Source organism: Orcinus orca, chromosome X (assembly GCF_937001465.1).
Source record: "Orcinus orca chromosome X, mOrcOrc1.1, whole genome shotgun sequence".
In the NCBI taxonomy this organism is placed as follows: Eukaryota; Metazoa; Chordata; class Mammalia; order Artiodactyla; family Delphinidae; genus Orcinus; species Orcinus orca.
The window spans coordinates 5,052,932-5,058,931 of NC_064580.1; positions in this window are offsets into that span (position 1 = coordinate 5,052,932).

Here is a 6,000-nt window from a genome sequence, read left to right on the forward strand (position 1 = left end):
CCTAAAATGTTTGCTTCTGCTGCATCTGGGGAGTTTGGTCAGGAAAGAACCATTAGGGTGTAAAGGGAGCAGGACCCTGTGGGGCCTTCCCGGGACAGACCCTTCCCATCCATGCCGTCTACCTACCTTAGAAGAAACATTCTGGCATGCCCCAGACCACTGCATCCCGAAAACCTTACCAGTAGGGCAAGCCAGGAAGTCTTTGTTGAGTTAATCTACCACCTTCTGGCTTGCCTATGTCTTACTAGGGTACAAAAGGAACTTGTCATCTCCTTCTCATAATGAGATGTCATAAATACAGTGGATATGATGCCATAGATACAGTGGATGTGATGTCATAGATACAGTGGATGCGATGTCATAGATACAGTGGATGAGATGTCATACATACAGTGGACAAGTGTGTTGCTGTACAGAATGCCAAGATGACCAAGATGACAGAGAGAGCTGGAGGGTCAACATGGGAAGGTGAAATGTTTTTGATCATCCTTGATGATGGAATAATTCTCAAAATGTGACACAGCCAACACCACTTTGACCTGCTCCATTGTATATACCATTTCTAGAGTAGCGGCCCCCACTGGGGCTATGGTCTGGTTAAGTTCATGGTTATTCCCAGTTATTTTCTATGACACGTGGTTTTTGTATAGACTAGACATGTGATTTGAACAAGGCTATAAGGGCACCCACTGCTCCAGCATCCTTCACGTTTTCAAATCATGGACCAACCTTTGCAGTTTCTCCTGAGTGTGTTATCGTTATGGATCTACGGTCTTGGCCAATTTAGGGGATTCCACATGGCTTTTCCTATTATGATGACCTTTACACTGCAGATCAGAGAACCCGTATGAGGGCTGTGCCAGCCGTAAGTAGATACATCCCACCTATATACTTGTGAACTAGGGAGAATAACTTAGGAAGGTCTATGGAACCATCAGACACACCATGAGAAGAACTGGGTCAAAAGTCCTTATCTAGGAGTCCTAAAAATTTCTGGGTATTGTATTCTCTCCACAGTTCTGGCAACTATCTGTGCATGCAATTGTGGAAAAGTAACAGAAATGTTGACTGTACTTTTTTGCATCATACTACAGGTTTTTCCTCCATTCAGTGGGCTGTTTCATCTGTGAGCTGCCCTAACTCTGGAAACTGAGTAAGGGATTGTGATTATTCTAAAGAAGCAGCTGATGGCAGCTTTCCGCTTGACTAGAAGTTCTAGTTTCTTTTTAGTAAAGAAACTGAGAAACACCCCTAAGCCTCACTGTGATCTGTGAGCTACAGATTCCCCAGGCATCAGGCACGATGACTCTTACTCTGGGGTCGTGCCAATTACGGTAATGAGGTTCACCTTGCTTCTGAAGGCTACGTGCTGGCCTCTTCCTTCTGCTGTTCCAGAATCCAATCAATAGCGTCACTATTTGGGAGTTTAGTTGTGTGGATACACCATCCACCCTGGCCTGCAGGTAACAGCCGCTGAGTAGCTTCTGAATTATGCTGACACCCCCTCCGCTGTGTATCCCTTAGTGCTGTCGTGAAGGAGGTCCTCTGAATTCTCCCAGGGAGAAAAGTGGAGGATATCCGGTTTTCCAGGAGCAGTTCATCCTGGCACCCCAGCTTCTCTTATCCTTCTCAGCCCACTCTCAGTTCTACACCGAGATCTGGCAACGCCACTTTATTTACTGAAGGCCGTTTCTGTGTCCACTATTCCAGGTGCCGTCACATCATACTCTGAGGATCAGCTCTGAATATCCTTCAGAAACTGGAATCCCAAGGCATGAGGGAATGCTGCTGTGCCGGTGCATCCTCTGATTTAGTATCTAGGGTATCTTTTACTCTGTTCCTCCCGTCCCAGTCCTGTCTTTAGATCCATCTCCCCTCACGTGCCCACACCTGGTCTGGGCAAGCAGCTCCTCTGGGACACGGGCTGCCCGCTTCCGCAGAGAAGGCCTGGTGCAACCCAGCTCATCTGGGGTGGAGCCTGGGGATAGGCCCAAAGTGGTGGTTCCTGCAAGTGCGGCCCCTCAACCAGCAGGAGCGACATCGCCTGGGGAAGCTGGAGAAGCACGCGTTCTCGGGACCCGCCCCAGCCTGGCTGAGTCAGAAGCTGGGAGCGTGGGGTGCAGCCATCTGTGCTTTAAACTCGCCTTCTAAGCGCTGCTCTGTGTGCTGAAGTTCGCAAACCACAGTTCTAAGGAACTCAGAGAAAGAAGGGGGTGCGTCTTGAGGAGGATAAGCTTTGTTTTCAGAGGTACCTACTCCAGGTGAGGCCATTGCAAAGGAAGGATTGGGGGCCGCCGTGTCACCTAGCGGTGGTCCAGGGGATGTGGGTGTGTTGGGATCACCAGGCTAGTCCACGGACACAGGTGCTACTCTTTCCCCATCACGGCAGGCTCGTCAGCATCCAGTCGTCTTTGCCGCTCTGTTCCTGATTACCCGCCCTGGTCATGATTTCCGGCAAAAACTGCCTGACAGCTGCAGACGATGAATCTTCCTTAGAGCGTTGCTCGCCGGCTCCTGGCTTTCAGGCCCTGCTGTAGATTGCCGATTAGCCACCCTGAGCGTATTTTCTTTATGCAAGGCGCCTGACGTTGTTGAAAGCAGCTGCCCTACCGACCGATCCTTAACGATGATTGGTCCGCGTTCCAGGGAAGGGCAGCAGCCGTGCGATCTCTCAAAGCCGTGTCTTCCCCCCACCGCACAAGCCATTGCAGTTTCCCACAGGTGAGAGCACTTGTCACTGGGAGGCCCCCTGCTTGGGCAGTGCAGTCTCCACCCGCTTAGCGCTGGCCGTACGGTCGCTACTCCTGCAGAGAGGTGGGCCGCGTCCATCCTGAATCTTCTCTGGCCCAAGAATCCGCCTCCCGTCTGTGCTTGGATTCCCCAGGAAGCAGAGCCTGAGGCAGAGCTTGTGGGAGGATAAGCTCTAGGAAACTGAGTAAAAGTCACAGCAAGAGTAGAAAACCCAGCTGGCTGCTCAGGTAGACGGGGTATGATTGAAAGGAAGAATGAGCTCATCCAGAGAAGCCCACGGCGGGAGAAATGCGAGAACATTTTCTGCGCCCCACGAGAGCTCGCCTACAGGGTGTTCCCAGCCTTGAGCCAACAACTGCTGTGGCGGTAAGTCCCTCTCACTGCACTGCGTATTTTCTTTTCGTGACATTGGGTCCTCGGTGCTATTGGAAATATATCAGAAGGCTTATCACAAGTGCTGCCTTATGGAAGCTGCTTCTGTAATGGGCCAGGGTGGGTGTAGCGTCTCTCAGTGGGCCGTGCAGTGTGCCAGGCTGATGGGATTACAGTTCTTGTGGGAGGCTGTGTGGTGACTCGGGGAGAAGTCTCCCCTAACAGGGTTGCCCGTGTTCTCAGACCTGAGCTCTCTCTTCCCTCCTCCTCGTGGGGAACGGGCAAAGGTGGAGAATCCAAGTGGCTTTATTGCCTTACTGCTGGGACCCGGAAACGTAAAGCTGCTCTTTCAGCAGCTAGAGTTGGATTTTGTCAGATAAGCCAAACGGCAGATTTCAGCTAAGGGGAGATGATTGTCGCCCTTGTCTGGGTGGGGTTGGGTTCCAGGACCCTGGGAAACAGCAAAACCGTGGGCAGTAGGGTCCAGTGTCTCTGCAGCAAGGACTTTATAACAGTGGCGGTCAGCTTCATAACTTGTCAAGGAAGAGATCATTCCCACCTGATCTGAGCCTTTTTTTTTTGTTTTGACTTAATGTAAAAGGTGTTCGGTTGTCTCAAACTGGCCTACTTGTGTCCTCCATGAAATCAATGCTTTAAAAAAAGAAAAATAGCAATTATGTAGACAGGAAGACTACAGGCTGTTCACTCAGAAAATGCCACGGACCTTTACTTTATAAATTATCATCATATAAGTCTTGGGAGTTAAGAGGTAGACTGTCCTTCTGCCACTGCTTGGTTGATCTGATTTGATCATTATGTTTTCTGAGGCTTCACTGTAATATTACCTAGGTACGGAAATGTGTGTGAATCATTTTGAATTTGTTCCTTCATGTTGTGTGTGTGTCAGACACAGTTCTGGGTGTGAGGGATACAGGAGTGAACCCGAAAGAGAAAAGACTTCTTTCTTGGATTTTATTTATCTTCATTTTGACTTCAGTTTCCTTTCGAAAAATTCATCTGAGAATCTAACAGTATTATAATTTCTTTGTAACCTAAATAAATTTTCCTTCAGTTGTCTCCCCATATCCAGACCCGACGTAACGGGTTATTTCTCAGATTCTCCCGAAATAGTGGTCTTGAAAGCCATCTCTAAGTGAGGGCTTGGGTTCTAAAGGAGACTGCTTTGGATTACCCGTCACTGCTTTTCCATTGATCTTCTGTTCTCTGTTCTCTAGTTATATTAATTATTTCGCTTTGATTACAGAATCAAATGAAAACTTCTTTGATGTCTTTAAAATAAAACGGCAGTTAAGAACCACAGGCCCCCCCCCCATCCAGCCCCCGATAAAGAATATTTTCTGTTGTAGTTTAAGAACATTTTTACAAAGTAATTCACTGAGTTGCCCAACTACAGAGGCATCCCTGAATTAATTTCACCTTTGCTGGTCTGGACTCTACCACTGGATTTATTTCCCAACCTCTTCTCCAGACGTGACACTCTCTTGGTAAAGAGGTGTTGAAATAAGCGGCCCAGCAATCATCTTGTGGTCCTCCTTATTTCATTTCCTAAGATCCTCTGCCATTTTCATCGTCTTGTTCTGGCCAAGGACCAAAAATAAAATATTGTTTCAGTTATATTTTGGGTCTCATTAGAAAAAAAAGTCAGTTTAAAGCGTTTACCAATATAACCGGTCATAGGCAAAAGTCTATTCCCAGGGAGTTTCTGATGAAATTATGCAAGATACCTAATTGTGTACATAAATTGGAAATATTAGGAAGAGAATGCTGGCCGAATTCATGCCCCTTTCTAAAATTCTCTCCGTGGTATTCTCCACTTATAGTCAAAATATCATCCTCTTTCAAATAATTTTTTGCACCTAAATTAAAGGTATTTTTAATGATATGCATATCGGTGTGCGTAAACCACCCAGTCTCCCCACCACCCTTCATCCATATAGAGAGTTATACAAAGACATCAGTTACGGGCATGTACATTTGGAAACATATAGCTATGAAAAAATGAACGTTTAGAGTAATCCTTAACGAAATATTTCATTCTTGAATGTAAATTTGAATACTTGTTTCACATAAAGGTTGCTTTGTAATTAAAATTTCAGTCTATATATATATATATATATATATATACACACACACGTATATAAAATGTATATATAGTCTATATACAATATATATAATAACCAATGTATATCAGTATATAATATGTATTATAACTAATTATACCTATACATTATATGGGCTGCATATATTATATATAATGGTGTATATGATAGCTAATATATATCAGTAGATAATACATATTATAATTAATGTTATCCAGATAACTACATATATGTCTATATAAAATCTTCCAATCTTACCTTTTCTACAAAATCTTAAGGTGAATTGCCAGTGATGAGTAGAGCAGCTGTGAATCAGAAGTCAGCTGAAATAGCTATTCTTCAACAACCTAGGACAAAACTAGTCTCCAGTTCTCATACACAGAAAGGATTTGCATAATCAAAGAAAGCAGGAAACCCTTGGACAGAGCCAGACATCGGTTAAACTTTCAGCACTTGATAGATTATAAAAGGAAACTTATCCTGGCTCCTAGAGTTATTAGAAGATCTAAGAGATCATGCTGGCAAAATTTTAACAGTACTCTTAAGAGAAGAGACAGGGCATATAATTAAAAGGATCATTCCCAAAGAGGTCCAGGCTTCTGAAGCACCTAGTTGAATTAAAAGGTGAAACTACTGTTGATTCAGACGTACAGAAGTTAACACGTTGGGTAGAAGCCCTGTTCTTGTTAACGGTGGAGAATATGACAGGGTTATTCTTTTGAAAATCTTGGCAGGGAAGGAGATTTTTAAAGTTTGA